Genomic DNA, 14,688 nt, shown 5'->3' on the forward strand with positions numbered 1-14,688 from the left:
TCTGTGTTCTTGGTATTTCCAGCACATTTGGCCTCATGACAAGTAGTTGCTACACTGCTAGATGGTGGAGCACAGTATTTGGCCAGTAAGATTAGGGTCAAGTCTACAAATTTTAATCAAGTTTACTGGTTCAGCTTTTCTAAATAAAAATTCTGGATAAATTATGTCACTAGCAGGGCTCATATTACATAATTACAATGTGAGCTGCAAATAAGCTTCAAAAGGGCAATGGTATCACAGAAACTTTCTAGTAGTTCTAGAAAGAAGCTTTGTTTCAGAAAAAAGTCAGAAACTATTTCACAAATTTATTTTATTGCCAAAAATCTATTTCAAAATGTGTTAAACATTTGCCTTTGCTCTTTACCATGAATTGCTGTCTGTCTTCGGTTAAGAGCAAAGTGATTGGAGCCAAATTATTAAGGCAAAAATTTAATATTTTTGTATCATTTAATGAAAAAATGTGTATTAAAAATTAATAAAATTGAAGGAAAATGGAAGGAAAAAACTCAAAAACAACATTTGAAGGGCATAAGAGAGTGGACAGCAAATGTCCTGTAAGTAATGCCAGCAGTCAGGAAATAACATAGATTAAATTCAAAGCAGCCATTCGTGTCTTCAGTCTCTCCAAGAATGCTAGAATAAATCCAGCTGGCACCTCAGGTAGCTTCTCCAGCCACATCTGCCTGACGCATTTGGCTGTGTCTGATACTTCTTTTTTTTTTCTTTTCTTAAGGAATAGTCTAACTGCTAGGAAAAGCATAATTCATTTATTTCAGGATTTCACAGAACAGATAATTCACCACGTGGCAACTTCTCTCCTCATCAGGTTTTTCCTACTGTTGCAACGCTGAGCAGGAAGAACTGAACAGCTATGACTGCCATGCTTCATATTACTTAGTGAGGCATGGCTGTCTTTCCATCACATGTTTGTGGTTTTCCTTTTTCAGAAAGATGCCCAGTCATGAGCTTGAAGAAATGCTAACTTCTTGCCATTGCACCTAGAAAGCCCTGAACCAAAGACAGCAATACATCAGCAAACAAATAGATATTTAGTCTGATTACATAAAGCACTGGTTAGCATTGTGCTAGTCCAAAATGTTTTTACAAGATTCATTTTACACCAAAAATTATCTGGCCAGATCTCACCTTCATTTAATTCTGTTGAATTTTGGCTTAAAATCAGGAAGGATTTGGATAACAGGCTAAGAAAGGATCATAGTCTCAAAATGTGAATAAAAATATTTGAAAGCCTCTAAATTGGAAGTGGAGTTTTGTTACAAGCTATCTTTCTTTGCAACAACGGGACAACATGGGATTGTGGAATTTAAATGCTTTGTATTTTGGTTATATGATTTTTAGCTCATGAGAGTACAAACTATCTCTCTACTTGAAATAAATGTCTTTTGTATATGATATATATGCACATATATGATGCATTCATCCTGGAAAATTGTATATAAATTCCCAGCTCAGACTTGAGTTAGAAGTGTTATGCAAAACCTCAAAATGACAATACACTATTGCACCAAAAAAAAAAAAAAAAGAAAAAAATAACATTAGAAATAAAAAAGTGCACTATTCAGTATCTTTCTTTATGCCTGCACAGCATCAAGCAAACAACTAGCTCTCAATAAACCGTAAGAAATAACAAATAAGCACAAGAGAGTACAGCTGAAATAATCCCAAAGAATTAAGGCCAAGTAATTACAGCTTCTTAGATATGTTGACTATAAAGAAGTGTTTTCCTTGAGGGAACTTGAGGTTAACCATATGGCATACTGACCTAATCTTCAAAGGTACAGAATGGGAGGCTTTAGATGAAGCATGGCATTGCTATCTAATTCCACGACACAGAAGAACAATTTGTGTAGCTCTGTAGATAATTTGGTAGTTTTTATTAATAAAGTAGTTGTGTAAGTTAATATTATGGCCAACATTCTAGCATAATGTTTTAGGGTATAAAGGGAGGAGTGATAGCCAGGAAATCAAGTTGCCTGTGTGGAACAGTGATTCAATGCAGTATGAATCACTTGTGTCTAGAGGCAGAACTGGTCCTATTTGTGTTTTGCATTGTGTCAATATTTCCATGGCAAATCGTTGTTTTCAGGGCTTCTATCCATGGAAAATGGATTTTTAATTAAAACTGGTACACAAAACACCAAGGCAACAGCACCAATGTTAATTACTGGAAGTTATAAGTGTTTTCCCATACAAAAGCCATTTGGGTAATTTGAAAATATTTTTCCAGACAAAATTGATTTTGAAATGAACATTTGAATCAAACTTATTTTCTGTGAAGTAGAGAGGAAAAGATCTGTGAATTTTATCTGTTTTTCATTCTTAAGCTTTTATGCTATTGTTCATTCTTTCCACTTCCTATTCTTTAAATCCTTACTACTTTGTACCACAGGCATTTTTGTTTCCAGATTTCTTTAGTTGCAGGTGTAGACCCAGCTGACCTCTGAGAGCCTGATTCTATGGTCAAGTAATAGGAGACTTTTAACTCCCAGCGTGTTTCTTATATTCATGGTTTATTTCCTAAGTATTTCATAACAGGTAAGATGGAACTTTGGGCTATAAATACAAATGCTTTTAGTATAAAAGTATAAAAGGTTTTAATTGAAACCTCATGATCAGAGCAAAATCTTTCCGAGTAATGACAATATAGGAATAACTAGATTTCCCAAGTGTCATTGGTTTCTGCCTGGCATTTAATAGGGATATTTAAAACTTCAGGTGTGAAAACTCTGATGTCTTCAGCAAAATTATAGAAATGGAGGTGGAGGAGATTTTTTTTGTCCAGTTTGGGAGATGGATAAACTGCACACTTCTATGTAAGTCTGTTACCTGTGTATTAAATGTCAGCATATATCTGTATAATTTGAAGATTTCCCATGAAAATTATTTTTTTTTCTTAACTAATTTTCTCCAGATTTTAGTGCTTTGGACTTTACATGCATGTATTTCACTACCAGACACCTACCTTGAAATAAGTAAGGCTGCCTGACACAATTTGGTGAAGGGGGAGGAATCTAATAAGTGATCACAAAGATTAATAGTAGTAGGGCATAATGATAACATTCACTGAAGCTTATTTATCCTATAAAAGTCTATCTTTGAAATATCTGAAATGTTCTTGTCTAACTCAATATGGGGTTGTTTGGTTTTCTTTGTCAAAATGCAAACCAGCTAGGTCAAGTTTAAAAGTTTTTGCAAAGGGGAGCTTTCACCTCAGAAGATATTAGAGAGTTTAGACATTTCTTGCTTTCTCAGATCTAAGGAATTTTCTTTTCATTCATGATTATATCTCTTGTTAAGGTAAATAAAATTACCACCTCACAATTATGACAATATCTGATGAAATTTATAACACCACTTAAATTATAATTAAAGAGGGCTTAGGATAGCAAATGTAAATGCTAATAAGTATTCAATAAAATCCCAAATCAGAAACATAATGCTGTTTAATAAATAATAAGGACACAAGATGATAATGGTGGTCATTATGATGATGATTATTAAAAACCTTCTTAAAATTTCTTCCACTGAGGTCAATACTACAACACTCACTGTCTTAATATTAAGAGCTTTAATGTCCCCCCCCCACCCCCTTCCTCTTTTTAAGTTTTGTTAAATTAAAAGGACAACTCAGAAGGACTACATAACTGTGATGACTGGACCTTTGACAACACCTGTCATCCATGCAGTAATTGTCTGTCACTTGTCTCATAAGAATTTCTTCTTTTGCAAAGAGGTTTAGATAATACCATGGGTAATAAAGAGTTTTAAAGATCTGAAGTCCAGCTTTTCTTTTTAATAGGGTAAAGAGACTCTAATTTGAAGTTGCAGATTTTTCCAAACTTTCTTTTCTCAATTCAAATTATTGTATTTAGCGTCAAGAAATTATTTATTACTACCACAAGGTATTCAGGTCTAAAATTTAGAGAGAAGATTAAGAGTTCCTTTAAAAAAATTTTCCTGTATAAAGTAAACATGGTGAACTTCTACTGCCACTTTTTATGGAAGAAATCTTGTTTTTCTCGCTTTATGTTTTCCTTTCCCTATTCTGGCCTAAATTTAAAAGTATGAGTTCAGGTTTTAACCTGAAAGTACTCAGGGAAGAGGAGGGAAGGAGTTATCACCCTTCTACTTGGAGTAGAAGATTGCTGACAACAGTGCACCAGCCTACACAAAATAGGAGTGAGAAACAGATGGGAATAAAGATCATAATCTTGTTTTCTTCTCCATATGACTCAGAAGAGCAGTTCCCGGTGTGGGTGATATGTACTTCATTTGAATGGATGTGACATTTCTATTTTGCCCTTGTAGCCTCCCAGTCCAGGGCTATGCATATGTTACAATTCTTCTGACTCCAAGCAAGAAAGAGGTGGTTGAGATAGATTTCCTGTGGTATACCCACATACTCACTGTGGAGACTCTAAGAAAATACTTCACACCTCCAGGTGTCTTTACTTTTCCAAAAGTGGAACATATTCTCTGAAGTGGATTATCTCTGGCATAGATCATCTGAGTGCCTGTGCAGGCGGAGGTTGCTCTGTAAGACTTTAGCAAAAGTCTCACAAGAGAACACTCTCACTGGGAGCTCCCTCCAACACTTAATTGTCTCATTCAATTATTTCAATCTTGAAGCTGCCGAATGGAACTTTAGCTAATGCCTACATGTAGTTTAGCAATAATACTTTGCCTACAGCACTCTGGCAAGGCAGGACTGCATGAGCTGTCAGTATGCTTGCAATGTAGTATGGAGTAACTATTTATTTTGGAAGCTTACTGTCATTAACAGAAAAGACCCCAAAGGTGTGTGTGTGTCTTGCCATCAATAGGTGTTGCATTCCGAAATTTGTCTGGAATGTGCATGTGTCTCTTTAGTCAAAGTTAGAAGAGTTTTATACTATATTCATAAAAACATGAATTTTTAAAAGTGAATGTTACAAAGGTGTTATAGATGCCAAAGGGCAGCAGCTGTTACTCAGCTGGAAACCAGATATTCAGTAACAGCAGTCCCAGTGATGTGGCTTACTGTGCATAAAAGGATATGGGTGAAAGACAATTCATAATGTCAGCCTAACAGGCTCTTGAATCAGCTGAGATACATGTGAGACTAAATACCTTCTGCTTGTATGCTGCAAGGGAGGTTCTGTTATGTAAATGTGCACCTATTGAAGGATTTAGTAATATCTCCACCTTAGAGATATCCAAAGCCTGCCTGAACACAGGCTTGAAAAATTTTTTCCAGTTACCCCTGTTTTCAGCAGGGGTCTGTCTCCACAGGTCCCTTCAAGCCTCCACCACTCTGTGATCTTCTATAATAACATCTATGTGATAATGTGCAAAATCCAGTTAAATTGGGTGCCTTTCCTTTCTCAGCCATATTCCAACTGCTAATTAATCTCATTTAGGATGCTTGCAAGTGTTAGCAAACCAAAATTGCTTTAACTCCAGCTTTTCTCCACTTTTTATAGTTCTGAGTCAGGAAGAAACAAATTAGAAATTACTTTTCTCCCAAAGAAGTTAAAATGCTTTATTTTTTTCTTCTTACCATTTTAATATAATTTGTTTCCTGTCAGTAAAATGAGAATGCCATTATTTATAATTCAAAAAGCTTCTCTATATTGCCATGCTTCTACATACAGAGTTCAGCAGCAGAATTAGATTATTTGTTTTTCATAACAAGCAATACTTGCCCTTCAGCCACTGGGAGTTGCACTTAAATTCTTGTCAATCTAGAAATACGAGATGAAAAATGATAACTCTTTTTCATCCTTGAAGAGTCAGTACTAAAATATCAACACAAAAAGCTCCTGAGACATGAAATTTTATAGCTGTTTTCTCTGAGTGAAAAACATAGTGGAAGTCATTCTGGCTTTTTAGTAATTATCTCATTTTGAGCTCAGTGCAGCTGGTTTCATAGTAATTAAAGTACTGGGGGTTACAAATTCAATATAGAGACCATACAATAAATAAAATTGAACTTCACACTCAATTGCACTAGGTAGTGGGTGTATTGTTGTTCCTAACATTTGATTTTTTTTCCTGGTTGTTCTGATCCAAAAGCAATCTCCTCTTATAAAGACTATTGTTTCAAGCTGTAAGTTTGGAGGTTCGCATGTTTGTATTTAGCTTCCAAAGAGCATCACATTGTGGAAAGATAGTGGTATAAATATTTTAGGCAATGGAGCTGGATAAACCAACATTAAAAACAAGCCAAATGTCCAGTTTCACATGTTTTTCTGCTTGTTTTTTTAAAATTATTATTTATGGGTTTTTTTTTTTTTTTTTTTTTTTTTTTTTTTAAATTTTTGTTATTGGTGTTTTGGGGTTTTAAAATTATTTTATTTTATTATATTTATGCAGATTTTTACCATTCAAGGGTTAAATCAAAAACCACACAGACATTGACTATGGAGTCTCCCCCACCCTGCATCCATTAGAAGACTTTGAACTCAATTCATGTCTGCAATCCTCCTTCCATTACAAAGTAATGTCAAGATCTATGCAAAGACTGCTCTGTTTCATGTCTTATTTGTCATCTAGTTAAATCCTACTGTTTGACATTTTGAATTATCTCTAATAGCTTTGCCACTTTCCTGGGATCTTTGTCCCCATTCAGCATAGCTGTTGTATAATCTTTACTAAAATAGCATGCCTAAACCAAATAACATATATGTTACATAGATTTTAAAATTGTAAAAGGCTATATAAACATCAAGCCCGTGGAGATTCAATCTTGTTATTTCAAGTGTAAAGAAAAGAAAACAGATGTCATACATGAAACTTAAACTACCTTAATCATAAACAAAAAAGATTAAAAGAAGGGAAAAACTAGAGGTTGCTGTTAGTCCTGTTATAATCAGATTCAAGATTTCTTCTCACAGTTCTCATATTTTCAAAATGGAATTTAAAAACAGCTGGGACAACCTGAAGACTTTAATTTTCCAGGCTGAACAAACCAAATTCTCTCAGCCTTTCCTCATAGGAGTGGTTCTCCAACCATCTGATCAGCTCTGTGCCCCTCCTCTGAACTCACTAGAAGAGGTCCATGTCCTTCCTATGCGGAGGACCCTGGAGCTGGATGCAGCACTGCAGGTGAGGTCTCACCAGAGCAGAGTAGAGGCACACAGTCTGTAGCCATTCCCTCGTCCACTGGTGGTGTCACTCCATCATTCAAGGCCACTGGACTGGTCAGGCAGGACCTGCCCTTGGCAAAGCCATGCTGGCTGTCTCATGTCCCTGACCTTCATGTTCCTTAGCATGGCTAATGAGTAAATTTAAAACAACTTCCACTAATATTTAATTACTAATATGAATTAAGGGAATAATTCCCAATACTCTACAGGCCTGACTGTGCAGTAGTAGCATTAATCTGATATTCAGACTAACCTTCTGTCATTAAGATCAGTAATTTAAATTACATGCTGCTTTGCTCTGCAAATTAGATCATGATGTTTCTTACACTCAAACTTCACTATTTAGATGGAGAGTTAAATTTTTTTGGTCAGAATTTATTTTGTTTGCAATTTTCTGGAAGCAATTGGCGCACAAATACATTGCTACTTTCTTCAAGGAACAATGTTGAACAAGGTGTAGCCTTCTCCTTCCCTAACATCTAAATGGTGCTTCTGATTTTCTGCTCCAGTATACCAAGTATTTGTATCTCTCCAATTCTCTGTGGGACAGCATTACAAACAAATTAAATGAAATTCTGTTTGAAGTGAGACAGGTAAACTTGGAGAAGTTGTCAATTAACAAGCATAACTATGGTGGTGGTAAGAGATTTGTCAGGGACATTCTGGCTTCTTGCTGTTTGCACAAGGAGAAGCTCTCTACCTGGGGCTTATACCTACTGACGTTGCAATGTACAGACATGGTGGTAAAGTGTTCACTGTAACACAATGATTCAGTCAAAATGCAAGGTAGAATTACATTTTCCTGTGTTTACACAGGAAACAGGAGTGGCCAGGAAAGATGACATAAGCATAGATCTTAATACATCAAACAGGTTGTTCTGATATGGATAAGGAAAGCCATGTCGATAAAACCTTGTTGCACTCTTCTGTGGGTGCACCATCTACAACTAACAGGATGACAAGGCCTTCTGAATGACAGAAACCGCCCTCTGAAACAGAGAATTCCTAGCTAGAAGCTCTGAATTCATAGCTAGAAGCAACAAAACATGACAGTGACTGAATGCTTTCAAATAATCCTGGAATTTCTTTTCCTAGCTGAAATATCCTGTTGACTAGTTTACCTACTGAGGTAGAACTTAAACACTGATGTCCATGGAAAAAAGTTTCCTTAATCTGACATTTTCCTCAAACTCTGGTATTTGTGGCACAGTCCTCTGCTACCCATCTTGGTATAGAGATTTGTAATTTTATTTAAGCTTTTACTGACAGCAGAATGACTGATGTTAAAAACAAAGTCTGTTCCCAGATCAGCCAGTGAGAACCATGACAAATTGTCAAGTCAGGAGGGTTACCATACTGATGGTGACAGACTCAGCATAACATACAAGTACTGTGTAAATCCTCATCACCACCATGCTAGAAGAGAATGAACACAAGCAACCAGGGCCACAGGTGAAAATTTTGTGGCAAGTGCTATGTAAACATCTAGTTATATCCTCCACCCAATGAATTCAAAGTACATCTACTCCAGATTCAGTTTACATTACCCAATGATCAAACAGTGCTCATTACCTAATGATCAAACTGACATCAGAGATCACCAGATCTTTTTAGGGGTGGGAGGGAGAAGGCTGTAACGTATTTTCCATATCTTAGTTTCAATCTTCAAATCAATTTTTAGCAAAAATGTGAAAATTTCTGAAGAATATAAGTGAGGAAAATTACCTTAAATGGCCTGCTAAACTGGGGTGATTTGAGCATTGTAGAAGTCTCTGTATGACTTCAAGCACTCTGAATCTATTTTTGGTGGTTCTGTGGTGTGGAAACTGGATGTGTTTGTTTTTAAATCAGATACTATATATGGAAATAGGAAGAGTAAAAGAATAGATGTAAATAGATATAAGTCTTCAAACTGCCTGAGAACTGACCAAATACCTAAAGGAGGAAACAGAACTATAAACTGAGAAAGAAAAGATGAATTAACACATTCTCTCCCCTAGAGCTAAGAATACTTCCATTGGGTTGGGGGTCAATCCAGGACATGCGATGTTAATCAGAGCAGTGCCTATATGTAACAAAGATGCAAATGTAGCAGCTGCTGCTCAGAATTTTTCAAAGTTTGTTTTGTATCCCTGGTCAACTTCTGTATTCCTGGTGCAATACAGTAGAAAATATGAAATATTTAGAGAAGTTGTTCCTAGGGAACTGCCTTTGGACAAGATGGCATGAAGTTGTATAAGTTTGCTGTAAAGTTATAGAAAGAGTATGTTTGTTACTCAGAACATCACATTGACTCTGAAAAACACCGAGTACAAACAAATCAACATTATATTCTGTATAGACTTCCAGAAACTTATGGAAATGCACTGTTTCCTGAAGAGACAATTGCAAAACATAGTCTGTAAAATAAAAATTTATGCGGCACAATTTACTCAAATACCTTCCCTCTCTGTGCCCTGAAAATGAGTTTGAGGTAGAAACTCTGTCTGTGTTACATTGTGTTTGGCTCAGGAGAGGGAAACACATTCTAAATTGCAGGACAGAGCACAGACTTAGGCTGCTAATTAGCCTTCCAGCCGTCAGGAGAGCTGGCATTTGGGTTCTAAGAGGGATCTTCTGAGCCACAAAAGGTCTCCACCATCTCAAATACTAGTTAAGCACAATCCTGCAAACATTCTGCTTTGTTGAGTAGGTGGAAATGTGAGGTATGAAGTAAGAGCAAGAATTTATGTTAGCTACAAATGGAGATTTTATTGCAGAGCTCTGGCCCCTGCATGTTAGATTTGCTTATTTAGAAAGAGTACATCAAACCATCAAAATGTTTTCCTTTCTCTTTTCAGACCACATGCATATAATGTATGTGTATAGCAACTTTCTTTTTGGGAAAAATAATGAATAAATTATATGCATAAAATGTCCACAGAATGATGATAAGATAAAAAAAAATAAAGCATGTGTATTTATCAATTTCTGGCATATATTTTACCCATCTCTAACTTTTAATCTCTGAAATATCTGTCTTTCCCATTAAAAATGCCCTAGAAGTCTCACACAATTTAGTCTTTCTCTACTTTTAAGTCCTTCTTCTATTCTTCCCCTTTCTACACCTCCCCCTTTTAATGGGACGCCAAATAATAAAACAAAATAATAATAAAATAACTAAATAATAAATCAATCTGCTTTCAAAATAATTTCTTGCTTTCCTGTTAAAGACAGCTTGTCTGGCTGCAGAGAAAAGAGAGGCCATTAACAAGCTTCCCCTTAAACACTGTACTAATGTCTAATACTTTTATGGCTATTACTCCTGTACAACACAAGGCCACTGTGCTATCTATGGTTTCAAAGCAAGAATGACTCCGAGCATAGATGCAAGGTTTATTTCTGCTTGGAAAAAGTCCTAAAATATTTGTGTGTTTTCATAATCATAAACTGCTCAGTACAATAATTTGCAAAGCTGCCAATATGTCAAGCCTGCCCAGTCTTTCGGCCTATCAATTTTATATATCTTTAGTTGGATTTACCAGTTTCTGTTGAAAAATCCACTTTCTTTAGCTGTCCTGGTGAAATGCCTAGAAAACCAAATATTTAACAACACTGTACCATATGGAAAATTTTTCAGATGGAGAAGGGAACAGGTAGTTGTTTTTATTTCCTTTAAAGTGCATTAATTGGTTTCAAAAGAAGCATGACAGTCATGTTTTCACTCAGATTCATTTCACTCACTTATTCACTTACCTGAATAAGCAGTACTTTTGTAAGAGTTTTTTTCACAACATCTGCTGTCTGTAAATATTTATGACAATCAATGAAATCATTAGGTTATAAGCCTTCTTTTTGCAATTAGTTTTTAAAACTTCAGTGATTAATTTTCTCTGGACAGCTCCATCTGTTTCTTTTCCCCCAGGCTATGTGAGACTGTGAGATGCACAAGTTATTGTGATGATTCTTGAAACACTTCTAATTCAGATAGAGGGGGTTCTTGAATTGACTCAGCATAGCCATAACCTATATTATTGACAGAATAAATGGGTTAATCTTTTTGGAAGAAGAAAAAAAAAAAAGGTTTCCTTGTGAAAAGGACAAAAAAAAAAAAAAAAAAACCACCAAAAACCAAACCACAAAACCAACCAACCAACCAGCCAAACAAACCAATTAAAAATTTTGTCTACCTGTGTGTTCCCAGGATTTAGAAAATAAGAAGGACAATCCATTCTGAGATACTCTGTAGACCTGGGATTTTCCCCTTGAGACTTTTGGAAGCCATTTGTCTGAGTAATCACTGATTTAAACAAAAAAACCCTATATTTTTGAGATGATGTAGCATAAAACATATTCTGCAAAAAGAGAAAAGTAAGATTTTAATGTATTCATGACCTGAGAGTAAAAGTAAAGTAAAGATTCATGATAAAATGAAAACACTAAATGAGCTGTGTGGGAAATTCTGGCTGTGTGTAGAGAAAATATTGTAGAATCCAGAGTACACATATATTTGTAGGCAACGTGTTAAAGAAGAAGTAATTCATTGAAGACAGATTTGCTCTAAATTACAAAATCTACCAATAATTGTTAAACTAAACAGAAGACTACTCATTGAAAACCATTGAGAAAACCCTGGCCCTTTTAAATTTATTAGATTAAAGGGATTAATCAATGATCTATTCAGTGATTGAGCAGAGAAGTCTCATCTTCTTTTGCCTGCACTCACACAGAAATATTGATTCTAATTAGGTAAGGTTCATACAGCTGAAACTAAACTAGTTTTCAGGGCTTCAGTATCTGCAATAGCTGACCTTTAGAAATCTTTCTGAATATGTTAACATAATTCTGAAGATGTTTCTAAAATATTTGTAACACATCTAATGTGACTTTAAAAACTCTAAATTTTGACCTTTTTGAACATACCAGAAAGACCATTGAGGAGAACTAATGCAAGGAGGAAAAACAAATGAGTGCAAACTTTTTATGAGTAAATACAGACTGGAAATTATACTTCTAAGAATTCAAGGAATAGGATTTTGGAGGAATTTTCCTACAGGTATAAAAAGGAGCAAGTTGTTTAAAAGTGTAAGTTTACATACTTATGGAGGACAAGACAGAAGAAGCTTATTTGCAATAAAAAGGGTCTGGACTTAATGTTCCAAGAGGGTCTTTCTAGTTTTATGTTTTTATGTCACATTAGAGAAAACTGCAAGCTATTGGACTGCGTGATTTTTATTGAAGGCAGTTGCTGAAGCTCCACACAAGAGCAAGCGTTAAATCCTCAACCCAAGGGAGTCTGAGTTTGCTTTTGAGAGGAATAGTACTCAGCACACCACATAGCTGGAGCTAGTGTCTAAAATACTCAGAAGTATCAAAGTTAATTTTCAATAAATTGCTACTTAGTAGCCTACATTCAACTCTCTTAGATAACTAAGACGCTACTAGAAATGGAACTTATTTTCTTAAATCGTCTGTCTGGTTTAGAAATCTGTACTCATTAGCTTTTCTAGGTTCATGATCAGAGAAACAAATTGAAAAAAAATACTAAAGGATAGTAGGAAATTATAAAGACATTCTGGGGTTTATGATTCAGCATATGAATTGGTACAATGTTCCAGCTTATTTTAATATGTCTAATTAAATTGGAAAATTCTGAAATATCAGTAGTCTATTTTGCCATGGTATAAAAGTGCTACGTTTGAATGAAGAGCACTACAAATCTCTGAAATACTGGTCAATTTCACCATTTCTATATTTCTTCAATTAATCAACATATCAAAATTTGTTCCTTCTTTAACATTGCTTGTTACTATCTGTTATTTTTTAGGTTAGTTTTGAAGTGAAACTTTATTCTATTTTTTTTTTTTCTGATAGTATTTCATAAGTTGCAACTCAGCAGACATTTGCCATATTTATATGCTTAAATAGCACATCTTGATTCTTAATTGAATTAATGGTTAGGCAAGGCATGCTTTCTACAAGGAGACTATGGGAAAACACAGGTAATTAAGCCGGTTGCAATCCTGCATAAACCCCTAATTTGGTGTAGCCTTAACAAGGCAACAAATAAATAATGCATCAATATTTGGCTCTTATTAACTCTGGAAAGATCTACTTCTTCTTGTGAGTTTCACTGTGCTCCTTCCCACCCCATACATCTGAAGGAAAGCAGAAGAAGCCCCAAGGAAAACTTTAGCTTGGTTTTACAGCACAGTTCTATCTTCTGCGGACAACAGCTGGCATTTAATCATGAAAACCCCGGTCCTATCCAGACACATTTATATTCCAGGTGTTCTTCTGCAAATTCAGGCTGTGAATGAGATTATGTCTGCCTTTTTATGTTGCTTGCTCTCTTGGCTTTACAGCACAGTACCCCCAAGTGGCCTGTTTAAGTCAGAATTCAAACATAATAGTTCACTGATGGGTTTTTAATGAACAAAGCTGAAACTAGAATAAGATTTAAAAACTAAAGAGGGTAGCAGGGAGCATTTCAAAGAATCATATGTAAACAAAACTCAGCTCAGTGACATGTCAGAGGAAATGAGTGTTTTACTTAAAATCACTCAGAAGACAATCACCTGAATTTTGACTCTGCAATGCCTTTCAGTGGACTGTGGTCCTGGCTCATGATTTTGTTCAGAGTGTCTGTAAAATGGTAACTCTAATCTTTGGAAGTAATTTTTTCCCCCTTCATGGAGGTTTTCTGTGATCATGAGCCAAGAAGGACTGGGTAGAGCACAAACTTGTTTTCATGTTTATCACATGGCATTAAAAACAGCTGGGCATATGCTAGACTAATGACAGTGACATGGAAAGGATGGCAGAAAGGAGAGGAAAGGGGAGATGGAGCTTAACCTGTACTTTTTTAAAATTGGCTGTTCCCCTAGTTTTTGTTCATGAACTAAAATGTAGTATGTTTTGTACTGGAAACTTCTGCTTTAAGTAGCCAGTCAGCTTGTTGAAACAAAAACTCCCTGGACAGTTGCCATCAAGTGTTTTGATTGAAAACATGTAGTTTTAAATAGACGTGGGGTCGTATTCTGCAAGGACCCCCCAGCTGAACAGCCTCACTAAATTCTCTCACAGATTAAATTGTATGGATTGATATCGATCAGGGGGCATGCAGTCCTTTCCTCAACATGCAGCCAGGGTCAGAGGAACTGGCTCCATGATTGATGTGGGACTCCTGAGGATGCTGAAAACACCTCTTGCTGTAATCTTCACTCACAGCCCCGTGAGAGTTATTCTGAATTCACATGATGAATGAATATTTGTTTTAAGGTCTGCCTGGTTTATGTACAATGATAAGGATGTCTTAATCTGATTTGTTTCCACCATTGGTATAATCCTTAAATAAAGGCTACTAAATACTGCAGTCATTCTGTCTTTCACTGTAGTATGGTAGTATATCATGCCTTGAACTGAGGTTTCTGGGAGATATCTCTTCCTGAACAGTATCAGTTAATTCATCTGATTGAAGGACAATCATGTGACAGCAAACAAAGGGTTTCATGTAATATGATAACCTCAGGATTTTTTTCTCTTGTTTTCAAATATTAAA

This window comes from Haemorhous mexicanus, chromosome Z, assembly GCF_027477595.1.
Source record: "Haemorhous mexicanus isolate bHaeMex1 chromosome Z, bHaeMex1.pri, whole genome shotgun sequence".
Classification (NCBI taxonomy): domain Eukaryota; kingdom Metazoa; phylum Chordata; class Aves; order Passeriformes; family Fringillidae; genus Haemorhous; species Haemorhous mexicanus.